The 26,309-nt window shown below is 40.4% G+C and overlaps 1 long non-coding RNA gene across 3 annotated transcripts; it reads right to left on the bottom strand.

The window, feature by feature from the left end:
- Positions 1–1,367: 1,367 nt before the first annotated feature.
- LOC108287998 lies at positions 1,368–22,568 on the bottom strand. 3 transcript variants are annotated; one of them, XR_005196605.1, is made up of 5 exons: positions 22,409–22,568; positions 9,573–9,682; positions 8,665–8,742; positions 2,630–2,704; positions 1,368–2,177 (listed from the first exon to the last, which is right to left on the bottom strand). It is a non-coding gene; the product is annotated as an uncharacterized LOC108287998 (long non-coding RNA). The 3 variants fall into 3 exon arrangements; XR_005196604.1 differs by lacking the exon at positions 9,573–9,682 and having other exon boundaries at positions 1,370–2,177; positions 8,669–8,742; positions 22,409–22,566; XR_005196603.1 differs by lacking the exon at positions 9,573–9,682 and having other exon boundaries at positions 1,370–2,177; positions 22,409–22,565.
- Between the last annotated feature and the right edge of the window lie 3,741 nt (positions 22,569–26,309).

The following is a 26,309-nucleotide window of genomic DNA, read 5'->3' as shown; positions in this document are numbered from 1 at the left end:
CCTCTTTCTTTCTCTTTCTCTTTCTTCCCTTTTCTTTTTCTTTCTTTCTCTCTTTTTTCTTTTCTTCCTTACTTCCTTTTTCCTTTCTTTCCTCTTCCTCCTCTTTCTCCTTCTTCTCTTTTCTTTTATTCATATTTTTGGTAGAGATGGGAGTTTCACCATATTGGCCAGGCTGGTCTTCAACCTTGACCTTAAGTGATCCACCCCCCTTGGCCTCCCAAAGTGCTGGGATTACAAGCGTGGGCCACCATGCCCAGCCTCATTCCTTTAATAGAGCAGAAGTCACTCTGTTGAAAATCATGGTTTTATTCAAAATATGAAATACGAATGCATTAAGGTACATAGGCCTTTTGTTCTAATTTCAGCAATATGGGATTCCTGTGCCTGAGTAATTGTCAGGTCTTAAGGAAAGTTTGCATAGCCAGGCACCAAAGAAAATGCCCCCGGCCACCCCCCACCACCCAGGACTGAGCCTGCTGCCTTCCTTTGGCCCCGTGAGCCACGGAGGGCGCATGGAGAAGAAGGAGGCCTTGGCATGTGCCCCAGCCGTTGGTTGTCTACACTCTGTCCTCCACCAGTTTGGGGAAGTTGCTGAGCTCTCGCATTGCCCAGAGGTGCCACCTCTTTGAGCTGAATCCGGCCGAGAAGATCAGCAAGATGAAGAAGTTGCGGAGAACTTAGTCTAGAGTTTCAGCTGCATTGCTTTGAAGACAGACGACACCTCCTTTGAAAAGGTGACAAGCGTTCGCTGTCAAAAGGTGCTGCTGCTCTGATAGGACTAAGAACCCCTGTTCTCATGAAGCAGCATGGAGTCAAGGCTTTCTACGCTCCGGCCTTTGCTTATTTCTCTATGCTGCTCCCCTAACTTTTCTGAATTTGCTGCATTATTTACTCATAAGGGGCTCCTCAGAAAGGCAAACCATCCACCTTCACTTGCATTTTCAGTTAGGTAGGACAGACCAATGTGGAGGAAGGGATTCAGCTATTGCTGAGAGTGATTAACAACCAAACCCATGAAGACTCGGAGACTGGGGAGGCTTGCGTGTCTCGGTCAGCAGTTGACTTGAAGTGGGCCACAAAGCTCAGAGACTAAAGGGCGGTACACAGTTTACCCAGTTGTGCTAAGAAAGGCTCTTGGCCAGGAGAGGTTGAGGCTGCCGTAAGCCATGGTCTCAACTCTGTATTCCAGCCTGGGTGGCACAGCAAGATGCTGCCTCAAAAAAAGAAAAAGAAGAAAGGCTCTAGGGACTGGGAAATGTGGTACCACCACACCTAGCTAATTTTTGTATTTTTAGTAGAGACAGGGGTTTACCATGTTGGCCAGGCTGGTCTCAAACTCCTGACCTCAGGTGATCTGCCTGCCTCAGCCTCCCAAAGTGCTGGATTACAGGCATAAGCCACTACTGAAGCCCTATCCTGGAAAGCAATTTTAAAGACAAAACACTAGAGAGGATCAGACTTCCTGACCACTGAGAGAAAGCTTATGTGTTTTATTACATTGGGGAATAATCAGAGGTTTTTGACTCTGAACCTTTTAGAGGCCAGTCCATGTTGCAATGAGGAGTGCTGGTTTTACTTTTCCATTTAAAAACAGAGACAGTCAATGGGGATAACATGGGTAGAAATGCCAGATATAGTATGCACCTAAAGTTAAATAAATAAATAAATAAAAACAGAGGCAGTCATTTTCATATTTTTTCCTAGCAGTTGGGGCTAGAAAGTATGTTGTCATTAGAAACATTGTCAAAATTTGTTTTACGGTCTATATAGGTAAGCACATAGTTATGTACTATCAATATATCCCAAATTAATGAAAATGAAAATTAATATATGTACAGATACCTTTGCATTTTGATCCATAGAACATAGTAGCATGTTTTAGTCTATCTTGAAGCTCCATATGTTTACATATTATATTTGTAGGTTATTTTCAGAAGTAAGCTTTGCTTCCACCACCTAAACAGAACACAGTTGATTCATAATATGGCCATAGTTACTATCTTGAAAATCAGTTTTCACCATCCCAAGCTCAGTACTCATTTGCAGCAGGAAGCTGGATTCAGGGTGTTTTTCTACCTGAAAGCCACAATAGTGCCACATTTCTGATCGTCTAGATTATTCATCGGCAAGTGAGGGATTCCACAATAGGTATCATTTTCCATGATGCCTGAGTGTGCCTGTAATTACAGAAAAGGCTATGAGCATCAGATCATGCTGTATTCTCTTTGCACAGGTCTTTTGTTCACTTATGACGTTACAAAACCCAGTGGGAAATAGTGCTCAAAGTAACGGCAACCCAAAATAAAGCAGACAGGACACTTGTGGAAAAGGCCCAGGATTTTTGTGCCAGATATTGCAGTCCATTTGATTGCAAATTGCAAACTTTTTTGAGAAGAAGCAATGTTTACGGCAGGAAACAGCGCTTTTCCATACAGTTTGTAACTGATACAGTCATCACTGAATGCCATCTTGAATTCTTAGTTGGTAATGGACTTTCACCTTATATTAATATAGACCACCAAGAAATTCTGTAAGTCACCTTTGATGTATATGAGATTTTCGTATCTTAATTCAGTTGGAAAATAAAGCAAGAAAAAATTTCTACCACAGACAATGAAGGAGACCTTACCTGGAACAGAGTTTTGATGGTCAAATCTAATGAATTGCTTGCAAATATTGTCTTTCACTTGGACCTCAGAGCCATCTAGAAAAATGTAGATGGTCAGTACATTGGTTCTGTTAAAGAATCCTTCAGGGATCCTTAGTTGATGTGGACATTGGGTACAGGGTATGGAGGAGGTGGGTTAAAAAGCATGGGCTGAGTTGCTGCTGGGCCATCCTCCTTAGTGAAGAAGAAGTAAAGAAAAGGATCAGGAAAGAAATGACAGAGCTGCCTTTTTCCAGCTAAGGCACCTTAGTCAACGTGAAATAGTCAATGTACACATAGGTTAATACAAAAATACATTATTTGATTCCATGACAGTGTCTCTTGACTACTCTGGTCATTTTGAAAGCCTGGAAAATGAACTGTCTTTTTCAATAATATAAAATCTCTAACTTTCTTACAAAAAAAAAAGAGTGAGCATTTTGGCTTATGTATAGAAGTAATTGTTAATTTTTAATATGTACTTCATGGTAAAATTTCTTGGACATATACAAGCAATTAAAAACCAAACTTAGGCCAGTGGTGTTAACTGGTTTCTAAAATTTGACTTTTATTTGTAACAAGTCATTTACCTGCAGTTCAATTAACATAAATGGAATCAACATAGTTTATGTTTAAGGAATACACAGAGATTGCGGCTGTTCTATTTATTTTCCATAAAGAATAGCCAGATTTTACTTTGGAACTTCCTAGAAGTTCTTCAGTGGTCTTTGAGCTAATAAAAATTTATCTTTCACCACCAAAAGGGCATTATTCTTATGTCATAATGAGAAAAATCATTTAAGTACTTGGCATAATTAAGACTGCACCACCCCACTCCAGCCTGGGGGACACAGCAAGACCCTGTCTCAAAGAAAAGAAAAGAAAAGAAAATACTAGGCATATTTAACATAATAAATGCCTAAGAGACATCTTACTTTATAAATCTATTTTTTTTTCTTGCTGTGTTGGGTATGCTATAAATCATGCATTTACATTAATGGTATTTCTTAAAGCAATAGATGTAACTGTGAACTAAATCAATCTGCAAACTATTGTTGGCATCTGTATTCTGTTCTACAACAGAATAATATAGTAGGTACTGTAAACTTTGTTGGAGTCTTTAGTCAGCAGATTATGTTGTAAATATATTTGTATGTTGTTAAAACATTTTAAAATTTATTTTGTGGCCGGGCGCGGTGGCTCAAGCCTGTAATCCCAGCACTTTGGGAGGCCGAGGCGGGTGGATCACGAGGTCAAGAGATCGAGACCATCCTGGTCAACATGGTGAAACCCCGTCTCTACTAAAAATACAAAAAATTAGCTGGGCATGGTGTCACGTGCCTGTAATCCCAGCTACTCAGGAGGCTGAGGCAGGAGAATTGCCTGAACCCAGGAGGCGGAGGTTGCGGTGAGCCGAGATCGCGCCATTGCACTCCAGCCTGGGTAACAAGAGCGAAACTCCGTCTCAAAAAAAAAAAAAAAAAAATTTATTTTGTTTAATAGAGTAAATATCTTTATTGAAGTGATAGCTGTGAAGGTATAAAACTTCACATTTGGATAAAACTCTACTGTTTACAAAGTTAAAGAAAGATGAAGATCAAAATATTAGGGTTAATATAAACAGAAAGTTTAATTAGGACTGCATCTTTTAGACAATAAACAGACAATCATTGTATTAGTCTGTTCTCACATTGCTATGAAGAATTACCAGAGACTGGGAGGTTTAATTGCCTCACAGTTCCACAAGTTGTACAGGAAGCATGGTTAGAGCCCTCATGAAACTTAAAATCATGGTGGAAGGTCAGGGGAAGCAGGCATGTCTTACCATGGTGGAGCAGGAGAGAGAGCAAAGGGGGAGGGCCACATATTTTTAAACCATCAGATCTATCACAATAACAGCAAAGGGGAAATCTGTCTCCATGATCCAATCACCTCCTACCAGGCCCTTCCCCTGACAGGTAGGTATTACAATTCAATATGAGATTTGAGTGGGGACACAGAGCCAAACCATATCATTCCATCCCTCATCCCTCCCAAATCTCATATTCTTCTCACATTTCAAAACCAATAATGCCTTCCAAAGAGTGCCTCAAAGAAGTCTTAATTCATTCCAGCATTAACTCAAAAGTTCAAGCCCAAAGTCTCATCTGAGAACAGGGAAGTCCCTTTCACCTATGAGTCTGTAAAATCAAAACAAGTTAGTTACTTCCAAGATCGAAGGGGGGGTATAGACATTCAGTAAATGTTCCCATTCCAAAAGGGAGAAATTGGCCAAAACAAAGTGGCTACAAGCCCCACGCAAGTCCGAAATCCAGCAGGGTAGTCACTAAATCTTAATACTCCAAAATAATCTGCTTTGACTCCATGTCTCACATGCAGGGCATGCTGATGCAAGGGGTGAGCTCCCAAAGCCTTGGGCAGCTCCACCTCTGTGGCTCTGGAGTACAGCCCCTGCAGCTGCTTTTATGGCCTGGCATTGAATGTCTGCAGCTTTTCTAGGTACAGAGCGTAAGCTGTCAGTGGATCTATCATTTTGGTGTCTGGAAGATGGTGGCCTTCTCACAGCTCCACTAGGCAGTACCCTAGTGGGGATTCTTTGTGGGGATCCAACCCCACATTTCCCCTCCACACTGCCCTGTAGAAGCTCTCCATGAGGGCTCTTCCTGTAGCAGACTTCTGCCTGGACATCCAGGTGTTTGCATACATCCTCTGAAATTTAGACAGAGGCTCCCAAACTCTTGGCTTCTGTGCACCTGCAGGTCCAATACCATGTGGAAGCTGCCAAAACTTGGGGCTTGCATTCTCTGAAGCAAAAGCCTGATTTGTACCCTTTTAGCCACAGTTGGAACTTTAACCATCAGATCTTGTGAAAACTCACTATTACTAAAACGGCAAGGAGAAAATCCACCCCCAGGATAGAATTACCTCCCACCAGGAACCTCCCCTGACATAGGAGGATTCCAATTTGACATGAGATTTGGATGGGGACACAGAGTCAAATCATATCATAAAAAAAAAAAAAAAAAAAAAAAAAAAAAGCTTATATAGAATTGTGGTCTGGCATCCTGACAGCAAATGTCAGTTTCTTTATGAAGATAAAATCCTTTTAATTGTCAGAGTAAGCACCCTCTAAATGCCTCATCATACATTCTTAAAGTGTGGAAATGTATTCATTTTTCATTCTTTATGGAATAAACAGAGAGGGGTACAAGTTGGTGAGGAGTGGCCTTTGGTCCTTTGTGTCAGGAATGCAGAAAGATAAGGCTCCCAATTCTGCTGTTAAGTGAAACAATGCTGATAGAACTTGTGGGGGAGACACAGCTTCCATCCTTGGGTTAGTGACTCATTGTGCAGGAAGATGACCATCTTTTACTGCCCAACTATATCTCTCTACCAGTGTGAACAGAGAATAGCAGCACAGTGATCACCTGCAGATAGACCTAGCTTTATCTGTACATAACACCAAAAGAACAAACCTAGACTCCAGAAGGAAATAAAAATTTTCAGTCCTGTCAGAATCCTCAATTGCTTTACATAATTTGGAGGTGTTGTTTCTGATCTATAGGTTATTTTAATGGTAGCAACTGTTTTTTACCCATAAATGTTGAGATTATCTTATACTTCTCCTGTGTAATAGTTTTCCTTGGGAAAAATCTCATAGGGCAGTCATTCATCTGAAAAACACAGTCATCAGGAATTGGGGGGGGAGGGGAAGGATTCTGAGATTAACTGGAGAAGCACATGATTAAACAAAGCACAGTAGGTCTCTATTGTAGGATTTCTCAGAGACCTTAATGTGCTTATAAGGGTTGCCATTTGTGTGTGTGCACTGTGGGTGTTTTATGTATTATATGTCTGTTGTGTGAGTATGTGTATGTTTTCTGTGTGTTGTGCTACAGAATTGTTTCTCAGGGCATATATAGAGTATGACCTGGAAAACCCAATTTATTTAACATTAACTTTTCAGACATACTTCTTAAGCTGTAGTTTTGTTTTTTTTTGCCCTTTAAAATGTCAATATACTTTTACATCAGATAAACTGTTTCCTTATAACATAGCGTTTTCTTCTCAGAATTTTAGCTAAGATTGTACAAAATATACTTCTATTAAATATTGTTCCCTATCAAGTCTATAATCAATTTGAAAAGTGTTCATCTAGAACCTGAATAAATTTCAGCCTTGATATTAATAATACAAAAAATGCAGTATTTTAAACACTATTCAAAGAGGAAATAAAGTACTAGTGAAAGAGTAGCAATCATACTTCAAATATTATAATTTTATATTAAATGTTTTTATTTTGTTATTATACACAAAATAAGTTACAAAATAAGAGCATTTTAATATAAACACAGAACATGAATGAAGCATATTCATTTTACCGTAATTTAAATACTGATACTGCACAATTCCTAAAACTTTTGTGATTCATAAGTTAATTCCCAGCTGGTAAGTACTTAAATAATGTTAATATCATATCTTCTTTTTCTTTATGGGCACTTCCTTCCTTTCCTTGAACTAACAATTTTCTTTTCAGCCATTCTTACCCATCTGCAGTACCCGAGCAAATATGCTGGCATACAAAGGCAAATCGTAATTGCCTTGCTTAACTGCAGAAAGTCACCTAATGTCTATTTACCATCAATCAATTAATGTTGTGGTTCCAAATGGTAGTCTAGCAAAGTTCAACAATTCATTTATTTCAAAAATTAAGGGAAATTCTACTCACTATAACTAACTAAATGTCTTTCCTTTTAGACAAATTACATTAATTACAGTTAATCTATTAAGAATACCCCTAGTTGATCAGAAGCTATATATAGGTGATGAATTAGATGGGGAGGGCTGGGCACGGTAGCTCATGCTTGTAATCCCAGCACTTTGGTAGGCCAAGGCAGGCGTATCACTTGAAGTCAAGAGTTCGAGACCAGCATGGGCAACATGGTGAAACCCTGTCTCTACTAAAAAATTACAAAAAATTTATCTGGGCACAGTGGCATGTGCCTGTATTCCCAGATACTCAGGAGCCAAGATCATGCCATTGCATTCCAGTCTGGTGACAGAGCGAGATTCCATCTCAAAGAAAAAAGAAATAGTGGGAAAATAAAAAATAAAAAGAAATGATTACTTAATAAATAACTTCAGCTAATATAATAAAAATCTTGAAAACATGAGGTACATGGAAAAAAAATAATGAAAATATTTGGAATTATGGAATTTAAAATGCCCAACCTCTGATGAAAATGAAAAACATTTATTGAAAAGTTACTATGTGTCAAGCAGCACATTAAGTGACTCACACATACCATTTTATTCCCTCTTTATCATCCTAAAATAGGTATAATTTTTATTCCTATTTTACCATAAAGATAACAGATTCAGAGGGGTTAAGTAATTTGCTGTGGTTGCACATCTAAAAAGTAGCGAAGCTGAGATTTAAACACACTCTCTTATACTCCCCGCCAAATATGGAGAATGTATTAAATTTCTGTCATTTCATAACATGATATCACCAGCTTAGGGGCTTAAAACAACACCACTTATTATCTCAGTTTCTATAAGTCAGGAGTTGAGGCAAAGCTTAACTGGGTCCCTTGCTCAGGGTCTCACAAGGCTGTGATCTAGGTGTTAAGACAGCTGCATTCTTTTCTGGAGTCTGGAGTTTGGGGTCCTCTTCCATGTGTATATGATTTCAGAGAGTTCACTTCCTTGAACCTGAAGGACCAAGGGCCCTGTTTTCTTGCTGGGTCTCAGCCAGGGGCCACTTTCAGCCTCAGGAAGGCTGCCCACAGTTTCTTGCCATGTGGTACCTCACTACTTCAAGACCAAAAGGAGAACGAATCCTTCCAGTCTGCTATAATGGCAGCTTACATAGCAATAACATAACCACAGGGGTGACGATCCCATCATCTTTGCCATATTCTTTTCACTAAATGCAACTCATCAGCTCCAACAATACTCAAGGGGAGGAGAGTATACAAGGGTATGACTCATTGGGGTTTATCTTAAAATCATACCTACTGTAAGCACCAATGTTCTGTTCCTGTTTTATTTACTTAACTGATGACTGTCTTCTGGATTGGAGTCAGTATTACCTGGGAAAATACCAAAGCAGTTAAATTAGCTATCACTTGTACATATGACAAAGACAGAAACAAAATGATAGATTCAAGTAGACAATAGGGGCTCCAACTTCTGTAAGCTTGAGGACTAGTGTGTCTACAGTAAATCTATGATTTCATTGTTGAATAATTTGAAGTCAGTATTAGATGAATTCCCCCAGTAAATGAAGGACATTACTTAGCACTCAACACTAAAGGCTAATTTTCCAAAGGCCAGTTTCTCTATTAGTGAACTTGGTTTTAAATAAGTAAAGACCATTTAAGTACTCAGTGTTTCTAACTAATAACCAAAAAGATCAACATCATGTTGAACCTGATCCCCCCCGCCCACTGAAAAGAAAAAGGTTTTAGTGACAACTCTCGGAATTGGTGAATTGGGGACCCAGCTGCTTATAGGCTTTACCCCTAGCAGGATAATCAAGGGGTACTCCCTTCTTTCAAGCACTATCGTACTGGCTCTGCTAGTCATTCCTTCAGGGTTACAAGGAAGTAATGTGCACATATTGTTAACCAACATAAAAGTTTATTTCAAAGAACCATGGGAACGGCCAGCAAAAGGAGGCATTATTCATCAGCAGCATAGCTGTTCAGGGACCTTAGGTGATCCATTAAAATGTACAGCCAGCATCATAAACAATCAGGGATATTTGCTCACTATTACTCCAGAAAAAACAACAGGCTTCGGCTGAGTCATCAGCTTTCTCTTTAATCATTTGATCTATATTCTTCTAAATGGAGGATGTGATTGGGCCATTTAGCACTGCATGGTATGGAGGGATTTAATGGGCATAGTCTCCACCAACCTCCCAAGGGTGACTGTTTCCCTTATAGCCAGCCCACACAGGGTTGCCTTCAACTTTGAGCCTGGCCCATGTCCAGCAGGTGGTAGCCAGTTAACAGGAAGCTCCACTCCCTAAGAAAGAGTGAACATGAACCAATTCATGATTATAACAATACTGGCAAAAAAGTTGCCGGGGGGGGCGCATTTTTCTTAAAAGATGAATATGTAAATAAAAAGTATTTACAAAAATGTATGGATATACCCTTCGGCCCATGTGATTCAAATGAGGGAAGTGTATACATATATACACTTACAACATCATTTATAATACCCCCAAATCAGAAACAAACTAAATGCCCAATAATAACAGATCATGAAATAAGATTTTCTAACACCAGACACTAAACATAACTATGAAGTTACACAAAAACTTGGGAAAAAGGCAAGCCAATTCTTAAATAGGAGAAAAGATTATATAACCACATATAACTTTTAGGATTTGAGTCACTGCCCACTAAAACTTTGACTCCACCCTTAATTTGCTTAACAAACAGTTAGCAAAGATGAACCCCGTCAACCTTTCCTTCAAATGACCACAAACTCCATTTGAGCAACATCTGAATGAAGAGGATTTACCTATTCATGCAGCATAGACCAGCACTAAGATAAAGGATAGTAGATTGAGTTGAATCTATCTCTAGGAACATATACCAAAGAAACAACCCAAGATGCACGTGAATAATTACGCATAAAAACTTTATACCAGTATTTACACTGTACCAGTATTTACATTACTTTACACGAGTATTTACACTATGCTAGTATTTACATTAGCAAGGTATTTAGAAAAGATGAGAAAATGAGATTTCCATAGTCACTAATTCATTTAAAAAGTATTTATTGAATGCTCACTCTGTATCAAGTATTATTCTAGTCATGGAGAATACCTCAGTGAACAGAAATAGCTTATGTTTTTATGGGTAAAGACAGGTACTAATGAAATCAACCAGTAAATACTTTGTATGCTGTCATAGGTTGAATGGGTCCCCCAAATAAGATATGTTAAAGTCCAACCCCCAGGATCAGAATGTAAACTTATTTGCAAATACGATCATTGCAGGTGTAACTAGTTACATTAAACTGGTCATACTGGAGTAGAATAGGCTCTTACTTCAATATGGCTGGTGCTCTTATAAGAAGAGAGAGACACAGAGGGAAGACGACCATGTGAAGATGGAGGCAAAGACTGGAGCGATACATCCACAGCCATGGAATGCCAAGATTTGCCAGCCATTTATAAGAAGCTAGGAGACAGGCGTGGAACACAGTCTCCCTCTGAGCCCTGAGGAGGAACCAACCCTACTGACATTTCAATTCCAGACTTTTAACATCCACAACAGAGTGAAAATAAATTTCTGTTCTTTCAGACCACCTAGTTTGTGGTACTTGGTTACGGCAGCCCTAGGAAACGAATATAAATGCCACATAGAAAAAGCAAGATGCAGAATAGTTAAAATAGGTAAGATTGCAGATAAAGGAGTATTAGGTAGAGAGATTGCTCTTTATAAAGACTATGAAAAGAGAGTTTCACAGGTAAGATGGTGTTTGAACAGGAACCTGAAGCAAGGAGGGAACATGACAGGCAGGCATCTGGGGAGAGAACATAACAGATCAGGATGCAGCAAAGCAAAATTCCAAAGGGAGAAGAAGCTGGATACCTGCATGCCTGGAGCAGAGTGGATAAGGGCCAGAGGGGTGTGGGATAGAGGCAGCGGTGGGAGATAGAAGCCCTTACTAGCAGTGACACTGCAATGCCTTTGAGGGTTTGAGCAGATCCGTAACATTATCTGGTTACTCTGTTGAGTATAAACTGTCACGGGACCAGGATGGAATCTGGACGAAGACCCATCAGGGGGCTCCTGAAATCATCCAACCAAGAGACGTAGATGGCTTGGGCCAGTGTGGCTGCAGGGAAGGTGAGGTTAGATAGGAATTCCATCTGATTCTGGAACTACTCAAAGGGCAAGACTGGCACATTTTATAAAGGACTGGCTGTGTGATGTAAGAGAAAAGAGTCGGAGAAGACCTCAGATGAGGTTTGAGGCCTGGAGGTTTGAGGTCAAGGATGGAGCTGCCATTTGCTGAAAAGGGGAACCTGGAGTACAGGTTCATTAGAAGTTTAGCTTAAGACACAGTAAGTTTAGTATGTCATTAGCCATCTCAGTGGAGATGTCAAATAGGCAGTATTCGGGGGAAAGTTCAGGCTGGAAATAGAATCTGGGAGTTGATAGGGATGGATGGTATTTGAGGCTATGATGCTTGATGGGCACTCCTGGCAAGTGAATGCAGATGGAGAAGGAAGAGGAGAGGTCTGAGGCTTTAGGACTGAGTTCTGGGGCAGCTCCTGCTGTTAGAGACTGGGGAGAGATGAAGAGGTTCTGCAAAAGAGACTTAAAAGATTCTAAGGAGGAGAAGCAAGAGGGAAATGTCCCAGCAGCCAAGAAGAAAATGTTTCAAGAAGGGAACGGGAAAATATTATGCAGCCATTAAAAATAATGTATTTGATACAATAGAGTGACTATAAGTAATAATCATACATATTGTATATATATGTTATATATTATATATAAATAATTATCTAATTGAAAGTTGCTAAGAGAGTAGATTTCAAGTATTTTCACCACACAAAAATAATAAGTATGTGAGGTGACAGATATGCTAATTTCATTATTCCATTATATATAACTATCTAAACAACATGTTATACACTACATATGTACAATTTTGGTTTGCAATTAAAAAAAATAATACATTTGAATCTTAACATTATAGAAATAGGATGATATAATCTCCACTGGAAAAAAAAAGTTAGGTCTCCAAACCGTATGCAGCCAAATCTTAATTTTGTTTAAAGAAACATATGTAGGCATAGAAAAGAAAAATCTGAAGAAGTATAGGGATGTAAATAGTTATTTCTGATTTTTACTTTAGGATGGCATTTGTTTTCTACTTTTATAGAAATTTCTAAGCTTTTTACTATGAGCTTATTTCCCAATAAATATGTATATAAAAATTTTAAAAATCATAATAGCAAAGACTTTTAGATCCAGTGTTTTAAAAGCAAAAATATGTAACACTTGTAAAGTCTTTAAGAAAGACAGTAGGAACTGTTGAAACGACATGTAGTTAAGTTTCCTTGTCATAATTTTGCTGTCTTCCCCTCCAAAAGAGAAAGAAGAAAAATATTAAATTTTTTTCTTTTTTTTTCACTTGTGTTATAATGATCTCTCTTCAGAAAGAAGGGCATAATTAAAATAATGTAATTTTTTTCATTTAAATAAGCATTTCTATAGAAATATAGAAGCTGGGTTTCCATTTCATTGTTAAGGATCAAGGTAACCTTGAACAGGTCACGTAATAAGTCTGGGTTCTGGTTTCCTCATGTGGGTTAAATGAGATTGATGATGCTCCACAGCTCATAGTGTGGTTGTGAGACTCTCAGACTAATTTAAATTACAGACAGTGTAGCTGTGAGAGTGAAGAGAGGCCGCAGGGATGACTCTTCCCCCAGTATCCTCCAGATTCCGACTTTGTTGCCAGCAGCCAATACTGGCAGCGAAAGATGGCTTAAACCAGTTGGCTTGCTTTCAATGCCCATAATTGGCCACACTATCTCTGCAGATGGTCCCTGAGGGCACAGCTCCTGCTTGGCAGAAGAAAGAGTCAGTGGTTTTCAACCAGGCCCCAGAAGTGTAGGTTTCATTTCCGAAGCTGCTAGTAAGAATGGGTGCCACATTGCCCTGTTATTAGCCTGCTGGAGCCAGCAGTCGACCTGAGCTCCGCCCACCCTGAGGTCCTGCCTGGGCATGTGCTGGAAGTTCCTTTAAACAGATTCAAATAACAACATTTTATGTCTCAAGGTACCAAAAGCATGAGGGGCTGTCTGGACTCAGCAGGCTGCACATTTCTCCAAACAAAAAATTTATCACTGATTCTTTTAGCAATAAAAGGGGAGAGAGAGTAGTTCAATAATAGAAGTAATAGGTGCAATTATAAAAGTTCCAATCATACTCTTTTGTTATGAAGTTAATTCCTCAATAAAACATGCATACAACTCAAGAACAACAAATAGAGCTGGTTTCTACTCTAGGAATAGAAGCTGGTTGTTTTCCACCCAAAAGCAAGGTAATAAGCAGAAAGAGAAAACACTTTTATTTCTCTTAAATAGCAGGTACGCTCAGGAGCCATTCTCACTACCAGGGAAAAGAGAATGGGATTTGGAATCTGTAATGTGATCAGCCACTTGCATACCTGGATGAGTTCATTAACAATTCTGAGACTCCAGTCACTTCCTATTTTGGTAAAGATTGGGCTAATCATATCCACTCTCAAGGTGGTTGGGAGGATGAAATGCTGAAAGCACAGCTGGCTTTTTTTGGCTAACATTTATTGTGGGCCTGCTTTGTTTCAGCAGAGCCAGGCTTTGGGTAACCCCATCAACCATATGCTTTCCAAAACTCCACGTTACCTTTCCCAGCACTGTACATCAGGCTCTCTCTTCCCCACAGTGTGCCCACCCTGCACTTTGTGCAGCCAGAGTCTCCAACTTCAATTTGTGCATCTTCAATTCTGTGCAAGTAGTGACAATCTACTGCTGCTTCCTTCATGATACCTCTCCACAGTAATCTTCTTCCCTCTCAATCAACTCCTGCCATCCCCTACCTAATTGCATTTTCCAGCACTCAGGAATTCTCAATCAATCTGCAATTCTCTTCCTAGAATTCTTCCCCCACCAAGAGTCCTGATCACATGTGAAACAAGTTTAGCCATTGTGCAAATTAGTTCTGTGGCCAAGTTCCTAATGCGAAGTCTAGCAGAAGCCAAGGGTGGGACTAGGAAAATGAAGTCAGTGTGACAGCCCCATGGTGAGTGGGAGGGTTGGAAGGCTGTGTGATACAAAGGAAAAAAACACTAGACCAGGCGTCTCAGCCTCCCAGATCTACCCCTGAGTCCTGTGGCCACCGTAACATATTTATTATCTATGGGCTTCTATTTCCTCACCTGCGAGATCAGGAGGTTGAGATTAAATCAGACATGGTAAATAGGTGGTACTGGTGCCATAATTTACTCATTCACTTACTTCCCCCACTCCACACACACATACATCCATGGCACATATCATCAACCAATCAATACATTATTTCCTGCAGAACCCAGACTAGCCCCAGTACTCCAGGCAATCACCACCAAACAATCAGAGTTGGCATAGGATACAATATTTCTCTGTACTATCCTTGAGCTATAATCTAAAAATCCCCTTTAATATTTGAACATTCTCTCCTTCTATGACATGGTTTTATTCGGCAAACAGGTTTGCAGACTCAAGAGCATAACTATAAAGTGGGGCAGTGTAACTTCCTAGAAATCAACAACACGTACCATCTAATGCCTCTTTATACTGCAGCTCTGGGCAGATGGCAAATGGCCAGGCCAGCCCGCCATGTGAGGAAACCAATCCTGACTATAACCCACAGCTCCTTGTCCATGCAATGGGAGATGGTCCTTTAATGCCCAGCACTGACTTTTCATTGGAATTTCCAAAGAGCATATCCCATGAGCCTCGTTTCATCACGGATAATCAGACTAATTCCTCAGACTCCACAGTGCCAAGTCTTTCCTTACTTGCTAGCTTCAGTGTCTGCTTTGGCCTCCTGCCCTGCTTGTGAAGCTCTGGCCCTCTCCACTGTAGATTCCACAGCCCATGACCTCGACTCAACTCTGTATCTGGCTCGAGTCACCCCGGCTTGATTTGTTGCCCCTTTCCCCTGCCACCCAGGGCCCAGCAGCCCCAGAACTGCCTGCCCTCTGTTGCCCCATCTGCTGCCCCATCTGCCTCTGGCCACCCAACTCCAACACTGAATCTCTCCAGACGTGTCTGATGCCTCAGCACTTTCCCTACTAGCAGCGAGTGGCACTCAGTGTTGGGCACTCCCCTGGCCCTGAGGGGACTGTGGAACAGTGGGATCCTTGCTACCCCATGGCGTTCAGTAGCATCCGTAGCTCCCTTTTCTTATCTGAATTTCTCTGCCTGGTTTCTAAGGTCCTTTGTGCTCCAGCCTATCTTTCCCACTTCCCATCACCCCTCCACACTAGCCATCCTGCTTTTCTGGGTGCAACATCAGCCCCCACACCCACTCCGACCTGAGGCCTCTGGACATCATTTTCCTCTTGCCAGGAACTTCCTCTCCTCTTTCTCAAGGTCCTCAAAACTACCAATTCTTCATAATCCAGCTTACATCCCATCTCCTCCATGAAGCTTTGCGAGTATGCACAGCTTCGATTTTTACCTAACATTTAACTTCCCCACCAGATAATTTAGTACTTAATTATATATTACTTCACAGGACTCACAGGATTTTACAGAGCAGAAGTTCTTTGAGGGCAAGAACTTGCCACATGGCCTGAATGTCTCTCCCTGGTGACATTACAACAAATTAACAAGCGAAACAAACATTATTGAGTTCCTCTCCTATGACAAAAGGGCTGAAACACTTGCTAATTCATTTTTTGAACCATTGAGTAAGTATGCTGCGATGCATCAAATTCTTGCCTATCTATGTCCCATCTGGATCATAACAGATCCTTCTCTCCCTGAATTAAAGAAAAAGTTAGATTATGCTGGAGTCAAAAAAAGTATTTGCCTATTAGGCTTTAGCAGTGGTTTCTAAAATTTTAATACAGAGTCATCAGGGGCAATTTCTAGAAGAGCTGATTTCTCAGCTGCACTGATAGAGTTCCTGATTTCGTGGGTCTGGGATAGGGCCTGAAGTGTGCACTTATTAAAGTCTAGGTAATTTTAAAGTATACAGCTCTGAAGAAATTGTACTCTGAAGAAAAACATAGGGCTGTGGGAACCTCATTTTCCAGAGACAATTAACCTTTCCAGAGACAATCTGCAATGGGTGGGGCAAAGGCAGAGAAGAGGCCACCACCCCCAGAAAGGACTATCCAGACTTTCCTCCGCCTCTTCCTTGGTTACACTCCAACTCTGATTATGAAATCTCTGAGACCCTCAGCCAACAGGTCATTTGGCCTTGAAGAGTCATTTTTATCTGCAGAGATCTCCCACGCACAGGTCTCAACTTAGCCTGCCCTCGCTGGAGGAAACAAACACACCAGTGCTCTCTTCATCAGCTGCAGTGTTGGGCTTACAGGTTATTTTAACTCCACTATGAATCAGAACAAAATTATGAATAATTTATATGAGACTCGTCACATCTTGTTTCAGTCTTTCTTTGGCTCATAGTTTTCCTTGTTTGGCCTTTCAAATACTTATACATCTGATTATTTTAAAGGCTTTGAGTCTGGAAGACTATATATACAGCATTACACAGAGTCTGGCTTCTCATGGCTGACGTCTCAGTGAGCTCTCAAATTTACAACACCACATGTCAAAAGTAAGGAAACAGAGAAAGCTTCCAAAAAGGCAGGGCATAGCTGGGTAGGGTATCTCGGCTGAGTAATTCTTCTGTGTGTCTTAGCATGCCGTATACAGAGGCCTGAGGCCAAACAGATTTCCACAATAACTTCTGCAGTCTTATTAACTAACACCCATCCTGTGTGCACATGGGAACTTTGTAAAGTAGATGACTGTTAATAAGAAAGAAAGAAAATATTTTTTAGAAAAATACCCTTGCCCCAAAGCAGATGTTAAACCACCAGGCTCCCAGAAGAATCTTGCATAAATGATCCTCTAAGAGTTAGAATCTCCACTTCAAATGAGAGAAATATTCTCTAGAGATTTCCTCTAACTGAGGCAATGAATGTTCTCATGAGTTTCCTGGGCACAAGAGATACCCCAGAACACCACTGTTGTTTCTTCTAAGAGGGTAGAGTTCAAGTGCTCTGAAGAGTAATAAAACTGACCATGTGCTCTTCTCCCTCTGACGCTTGATTCCACCCCCGGGGTTCATAATAAGTCTGTGCAATGTGTTTATTGAAAACTGGTTCTCACTTTCTTGCAGGTGTGCAAGGTTTCTGAGCCACGAGCAGTTGAAGAGTGGGAAGACCATCTGGAAAGACTGGGAGTAAGGACGCCCCATCTGATGGAAGAAAGGAAGTGCAGGCCCACCCATCGTTGCACGTGGGTCTTTTCATCAGCCTTCACACTGCTCTTGCAAGCCCTCAGCAGGACATTGCATCAAGCTGATGGGCTTGTGTTGAGTTCTCTTTCAACTCACCCCAAGCCTTAGGAGAGTCATATTTCTGACAAATAAATTCATTAAGTCTTGCTAAGCCTCTTTTAAATCATGATTCTTTCTTCAAAACAACAGCCACAGACATTAAAGTCATTAACATTTATCACCATTCACCAGGAGGTCAGAGAAGAGCACCATGTAGGAATGGACAGCCTTGTGGATGTCATGGATGCATGGTCCCATCTGGAACCCTGGGGCACAGACATCATGAGCAGAGGAGGCAGCAAGGCCAGTGGTGGATGCGAATTCTGCCGCCACCACCTCTTACCAGTACACCCTGGGCAGTGTACTTGACTGCTTTGTTCTTTAGTCTCCTCCTCTGTGAGGCTGAGATAATGAAAGCAACTAATTTTGGGGATTATTGTGAGAATTAAATGAGATTATCTATGTCATAATAGGTATACAATAAGTGCCTTACAATTGTCAATTTTTGACTCTGTTTTCCAGAAAAGATTGATGTAGAATTTAGTCCTCATGATGGGTAGCTTTGAAGATGTCAAAAGGGACAATGCCTCAGAGGCTGGCGGCTCCTGCCATGGTGAAATAGGCAGCTGTGTGGTCAGGTCAGGGCACAATATTCACATGCTCCCTCCCCTGAGAGCAATGATCAGATTGTCTACGGGAAATATCCTATAGTCTGGCATATCTTGTTCCCCACCTTGGACAAAGTGGGAGAGAAAGTCATAAAAGGATTTCTCTGCTCTTGCTCAGTTTTCATCTCATGAAAGAATAAGACTTTCACCAAATTTCATGAGTATACAATCAAGTTCTTACCTGGCAGAACTAATCTTCTGGGGGAACAATAATAGGTCATGTTAATTAAGTACTCATTCTCCTAAGTATATTTTACATTATCTCATTTTTTTCTCATCTCAACCCTCTAAAGAGGGTCTCTTATCATCCCCATCTTACAGAGGACACTGAGCACAGAATGGTAACTTGCCCAAGGTCATCATTTAGCCAGAACTTAAACCCATTGGATCAAACTCCCTACCCACTCTACAAAGTTATGTCTCACCTCAACCAGCCCTCTCTCCTTCTGACTCACTTCGGTATTTCATTTTCTTATTGACATTTGATAAGAAGGTCAGATGGATGATGAAGGATATTGGTGAGCCCTCATTTTAGCAAAGTTGTATCTAGCACTTAATCATGTGACAAATCACTCTACTAGGATTAGGGGATAAACGGAGGGGAGGACATGCAGTCCATGTCCCTAATGAGCATTCCAACTCCTTGATGGGAGGGAGAGAGAGAGTAAGAGAAAGAGAGGCAAGATGAAATAAAAACAACAATATAAGAAAGCGAGGGAGGAAGTGAGAGGAAGCAGATATCTGGGAGCTACAGTACAGATGGGGTGATTCAACTCCACTAAAAAGGTCAGTGTGTTTTCTTTGCCTTTATGGTAAATGGAAGAAACTGAAGCTTAGAGATCTTAAATAGCAAATCCTGGTTTGCTCAGCAAGTCGGTGAGGGGAGGTAGGAGTCTAGGGTCTGACTCTGAAGCCCACACCCTCCTTATCTCACAAATGTCCCCCTGAGCCTGAGAGGGTCGTTTACGACCATGTCCTCAAGGGCCTGAATGTCGCACAAAGAAGCCTGGGCTTTATTCTCTAATGAATATAAGTACCTACAATGCTCCTCTGCTCTAAATTTTAGAGCATCATCTAGGGATTGCCGGGCAGAGGGCAAATCCCACTGGTTTCCTTCTGTGCACACATATATCCATCCCTTCCAGGGGTGTCCGGTGAGCCAGTCAACTTTTTTCACTCTTTTATGCAAACACAGCAGCTGGATTAGCTGCACCTGCAGCCTGTGCTGTGTCACACATGATAAAAAGATCAAAGCCTAGCACATGACTTCAGACTATAATTTAAGATAATTAAGATTTTTTAACCTAAATTACATTTTAACATTTCATAACAGAGCTGTCAAGATTCTATCTATCAAAACTCTATCAAGCAAACAAAAGAGGATAATTATATTTTCAGACACATGCAGTCATCACTCTACTTAAGTTCTCATAAAAAAGACTTCTGTCTTCTTTCACATTCTCATTTTCAATTGCTCTTCCTCTTCCCACCCACCCTTGGATTCTGAGACTAGACATTCTTAAACAAGAGGAAAATATACCAAAGGAGTTTATAATTCAGGCCATGAAAGTGTTTCTCAGAAGCAGCAATTCTAATTAGAACTGCATCTAAAGGAAATATCTCTTCGTTGGTAGGGACATCTTGCCTCACTAAAGAGACTCTGATTGGGAATGGGGAAAAGGCAGCATATTAAACTCCTCAAATCAAAGAGAACAATGAATTGCTTAAAATCTTCCTCCTGGAAGCTGAATTTGCTTTCATCTTGTCCCATTAAGACACGGAGATTGTTGCAAAATCTTTGTGATGCCAAGGGAAGAATACTAACTATTTTGGGTATTGTTGGATGCCTGCACATCATCCAATTCACCTTTCCCCTGACCATTAACAATCAGCCATGCCATTTGGGTAAAAATGACCCTACTCCCGGCTGCAGAGGCCTCAGGCACTCAAGGTAATCTTATCCTCTTTAAGACTGTGATTGATTCAGGAATGCACAAGGAACACTGGCTGCAGCCAATCCATGCACAGCATCCCCCAGTTCCCGTGACTGCTCAGGACAGGGGCACAGGATCTTACTCGGCCCAATGGCCAAGAATGAAGCCCACAAGTTTTGCTGGACAGTAGAGAGGAGAGAAATGCTCTTCTTTTGGACCTCTGTGTGTAGACATTGGACCTGGAACTGTTACAGGCATTTTGCTATCAATACAGGAAGCCTAAGGACAAAGCCTGCACAAGGAGGAGGATGAAGCCAGGACCGTTACAGAGAAATGGAGCAGAAATCCTGATTAAACTGTGTGTGAACACTGACATAGCCAGTTTGAGTTACGTTCTGCTTTGTTTGCCACCAAAAGTATCCTAACTGATCTACCAACTCTAATAGTTGAGTACAGTGTTCTTAGCTTTGTGGAATCACAGCCCTTTGAAAATATGATATAGACCAGGATCCTTCTTCCCAGAAAGACACATGTACAAAAAGTTCACATAGAATCTAGGGGTGACAGGGGCATGAACTCCAGATTGAGTCTCCAGCAGACTGGTTAGGCATTTACGCTTTGAGGTAGGATAGATCTGGGTTCAAATCCTAGCTCAGCCACTACCAACTGCATGACTTCAGGTCACCTTATGTAACTCTTCTGGACCTCATTTTATTATGCCATTAAATGAGAATAATAATACCTACTTCACAGGGTTGTAAAATGTAAATAAAATCATGTATGTCTAGAGATTAGCACAGTACCTCTCTCACAGTTACAGCCCACAGCCTATGGCATCAAGCAATTAAGAATAGTCCTTAAAGGACTCCAGAAAGAAAGCCCTTAAGATAAAAGTCCATGTCAAGTGTTAGAAGATGCACAGAACTGAAGCCATGACTGATCTGATTATGTAAAGCAGTTGATCAGGAATTGGTCCTAGATTTTGGGAAAACCTGTCATGAGGACAGGAATTTGGGTAAGACACAGCTTCTTAATCTGAAAAGTGTCTAGATAGTTCTCAAGACTATTATGGCATCAAATATGAGAAAAAGGATTTGATCCACCTGAGGCAGAATAGGCAAGGTTTTGTTAACAGTAAAGTTTTTTAAAGGCAAAGCAAAAGGGAATAAAAAAGACTATGGTTGCACATCTGCAGACTTTTAGAATCTTAAGACCAAAAACTAGTAATTTCCCATCCCAGTCCAACAGAAATGACTCACTGGTCTGTCCTTTACAGGCCAAAATCCCAAAGTTTCTTTTAAAAAGGTAAAATTTTGGTCTCCACAGGCAATGGCCACACTGCCTAATATCCCTGCCTGCTATTCAACTCATGTCCTGCCCACCCACCTCCAGCACCTGCAAGTCCTGCTCCACCCAGAGGCTCTCCTGGCTGCTCATATTTCAACAAAACCGTAAGGCTCTTCTAGAATACCCCCTTGATTTATGACTTGCAAATGTCAGCAAGAATGGAAAATCCAGGACACAGCCAGGAAGAACATAGTCCAGGGACATTTTAGAGCTGATACAGCCCATCTGCTTGGTCTTTCACTGTGGTTCTCTATTTCTACCTTCTACTACCTTATTTTTCTTTCTGCATCAAAACACTTCTTTTTTTTTCCACTCCATTTTTCTAAGTAGGCCAGTCACAAATAAGCACCTTTTTGAAGGCTAATGCAATCCCATCACTGCATTTTCTACACTTAACTCAGTATGAGGATGCCAAAATAAGTCCCAATGAAATGGCACAGTGAAGTGACCCCTCCCTACAGCCAGTGGACAGCAAGATTGGACTGGAAGTGTGTCCCATCCCAGCCTAATATCTCGGTTAAATTCATTTCTTCCTGTGAATCTTTTCCTTCCAAACACTCTCAGCATTTTGAAGCATAAAGATCACAAATTAACAAGAAAAGGTAAAGAACTATTCTGACTTCCCACATTACAGCCAGTGATGACTGAGCAACAAAGTTCTGCTCCCTTCTAGAAACCACCCAGACAAAGAAAGCAAAAAGGAAAGAAATGCTGACAGAGACTCACAAAGGCCACTGTGAAGCACCAAGCACACCAGGACATCCTATGGAAAGGGAGGGCAGACACAAACACAGTTGGCACAGAGAACAGCCAAGCCACAGCACTGCTAATGACAGTCAGCACTCTGGAGAAATACTCCAAAGGGCAGCTGCAGAGGTGGCAGCCAGCTCACTGAGGAAAACGTAAGTCACAGCAGAGGAGAGGGGAGGTGCTGTCAGGGAGTGGCTGTGTTCTGTGTTATCTGCTGCACATGCTAAGCCAAGACTTCAACTAGAAAGCAAAGGTTCCAGGAATCATGGGCAAGCATTTGAAGAAATGGGGCTCAACATCCTCAAGTGATGTTAAAATATTTGCCATGATAGACACCTTCACGGCTTTAGAATATGACAATTTCTAACAAAATCCCTGGAGATATTTTAAATTGCTGAACACCTAATATGCATCTTAAAAAAAAAAGGAGTGTGACAATTCTGCAAGGCTGACATTCTCATATATATATATATATATATACACATACATATATTTGCACTTTAGGTTCTGGGGTACATGTGCAGAACATGCAGGATTATTGCACAGGTACATACATGGCAATGTGGTTTGCTGCTGCCATCCCCCCCGTCACCCATATTTGACATTTCTCCCCTTTTTATCCCTCCCCAATTCCCTACCCCCTGCTGTCCCTCCCCTAGTCCCCCCCAACAGACCCCAGTGTGTGATGCTCCCCTCCCCGTGTCCGTGTGTTCTCATTGTTCAACACCTGTCTATGAGTGAGAACATGCAGTGTTTGATTTTCTGTTCTTATGTCAGTTTGCTGAGGACATTCTCACTTTTTACAATAGATAGTTATAGCTGAGAGACCCCAGCCTATAGCTCAGAGCCACTAACTTTTCCTCCAGAAAGCATGGATCTAGGAAATAACCGAGCCACAAATAATTACTGGTATGCTCGGCAATGAGAACTATTTCATGGCCAAGACCACAAGCTGGAAAATCTCCTTTCCTGACCTCACCTCCTTCACTTCTTACCCCACAGCTCTCTCACTCCTGCTGATCTGTCTTCACCTTTGCTGAATCTCCATTTTCTAGATTCTTCTTTTGTCTCCTCATTCATCAGAGTCTTTCTGGCTTCTTTTGACCCTTACCCAGCCAGGAATCCATTATAAATGATTTAAATGGGGCTTTTGCAGGAATCTTAGAATTGCTCACTCCCAAACTGCCTCCTGTGACTGGATTGTCAATCATCAAATCTGGCAAACTCATACTTTTCTTCCCTCTATCCATAGCTGCCAAGTAGTGTGGGAAAAATCACCAAAGCACATAGATTGTATCCCACAAGTCTATTCTCTCTAAATCCTGGCTGGGCCCTCACTCCTTCTTGACAATCCTTTCTATTAATTTTTCCTGTTGCCCTTCAGCACTTCTAACAGCATTAGTCTCCTCAGACACATAACTGTCTGACTGCCTAACCTGCAAAGAAAAACTCATCTCTTGTCATTCTAAGAATAAATCATTTCTTGAGGCTTCTCTCAAGTTTTTTATTCAAAATATTTCCGTATTTTTCATTGGAATTTTACCTTCCCTCATACTGAAAAGAAAGACATATTCCTCTTCCTTTTTATAAAGTTATACTGTACCTGGCTCCTCGTCCTTTAGCTTCTCACTTTCTCTAGGACCTTCCTCTATTAATTTTCTCCTTGCTCACTTGAGATTTCGTCTCTCAGTGGCTGCTCGCTATATCCTCTCTGTTATAACAAATAGCAAGAAATATTTGACTTTCCCGAAACCATGTGTAGGCTATTTCTTGAAGGGACACTTAAACCAATTGAGAACACAGAAATCCCACAAGAAAAAAAAAACACTGCTGATAATGAACTCTATTTAAAAATAAAGTATTAAAACAACAACAAAAAAATAAATAAAAATGAAGTATTACAGTACACACACACACACACACACACACACACACACACACACACACACACACAAAGAATACAGGACCAAGAGGGAATGCAATGCCAGCAGATGTAATTAATACATGAGAGAATTATCATTCCAAGTACTAGGAGAGAAGAGAACCAAAACAGACTAAAAAATACATATATTTAAAATTATTAAAAGTTTGATAAAAAATATAATAATAAAAGCATGAAACAGGACAGATTTTTTTTAAAGCAGAATTTATAGGAATGAAAATATAGTGTTTAAAAGTAGAAGCTGAAGGCCAGGCATGGTGGCTCACACCTGTAATTCCAGCACTTTGGGAGGCTGAGGTGGGCGGATCACTTGAGGCCATGGTTTCTAGACTAGCCTGGCCAATATGGCAAAACCCCATCTCTACTAAAAGTACAAAAATTAGCTGAATGTAATGGTGCATGCCTGTAATCCCAGCTACTTGGGAGGCTGAGGCATAAGAATCACTTCAAACCAGGAGGCCCAAGTTCCAGTGAGCTGCGATCGCACCACTGCACTCCAGCCTGGGTGACAGAGTGAGACCTTGTCTCAAAAATAACAATAATAAAACTAGAACCTCAAGGTGTGTGGCAGATTAAACAGAATTGAGGAGAATATTAGATAAATGGGAACTCGATCTAAAGAAATTATGCAGAATATAGCAGAGAATAATAAAAGATGGGAAATACGAAAGTAGTTAAGAGATACAAAGGCTAGAGTATGAAAATCCAAAATAAATCTTCCAAAAGAGAAAAAAGAGAGAAAGAGGGTAACATATGAAAAGACAATGGTTAAGATTTTTCCAGAACTGAGTGTGTAATTTCTCAGAATGAAAAAGTACCCAAGTGCTGAAGAGGATAAATGAAAATGAATCTACTACTAGACACATTGTGGCAAACTTGCAAAATACCAAAAACAACAGAAAGTCTCCCAAGCAAACAGAGAGAAGAAACAAATTGCCTAAAAAATATATGACAGCTGGATCTCCAGCAGACTTCCCATTAGCAACAGAATATCCCACAGGAAAATCAAATTGTATTTTCATATTATTGTGAGAAAACAACTGTCAACTTAGAATACAACACCTAACTCAACAAAACTCCAAGAGAGGAAAATAAAGATATTTATGGGCAAAGGCAAGAAGAATTTACCATTCAGAGACTCTCACTGAAATATCTACTACAAATATACCTCATTAAGGAAATTTAGTCCAGAACAAAGAAGTAAAAAGCAAGATGCAATGATGAACATAAAATATCAGCACATATGGTGATAAACAGAATTGACTGTAAACAAAGCACAGTAATAATTCAGACAACTAATGAGGAGTTAGAACTAGAGAGAAGACAGTAGTAGTCACTAACAACATGGAAATGGAAAGTTCCTCAAATGGAAATGGAAAGTAGTGGTCATTAACAACATGGAAATGGAGCTGAGTTTAAAAAGTGGACATTCTCAGATGAATGGATAAAGAAAACGTGAAATAATCCACAAAATTACATAGTTTACATACATATAAATTCCACATACAATGGGATATATAAATTATTCCATATAAATTCCAAGTATGTAAACATATTATATACATATATGTATATATATCATTTTAGATATATACTCACACACATATATATATATTCATATATACATATGACTATAAAAAAGGAAGGAAATTTTGCCATTTTTAACAATATGGATGAACCCAAAGGACATTATTCTAAGTGAAATAAGCCAGACACAGAAAGAAAAACACTCACTTATGACGTCACGTATGACCTCACTTATACGTGGAATCTTTAAAAAATTGAACTCATAAAAGCCAAGAGTAGATGGTGATTTCCAGGGGCTAGGTGGACAGGGAATGGGAAGATGGCAAAATAAAGGATATAAACTTTCAAGTATATGATAGGTAAGTTCTGGGAATCTAATGTACAGCCAGCCTGGTGGTTATAGTTAAT

The sequence above is a fragment of the Cebus imitator genome, unplaced genomic scaffold, assembly GCF_001604975.1.
Source record: "Cebus imitator isolate Cc_AM_T3 unplaced genomic scaffold, Cebus_imitator-1.0 Scaffold358, whole genome shotgun sequence".
In the NCBI taxonomy this organism is placed as follows: domain Eukaryota; kingdom Metazoa; phylum Chordata; class Mammalia; order Primates; family Cebidae; genus Cebus; species Cebus imitator.
This window is presented reverse-complemented; position numbering and strand designations above follow the sequence as displayed.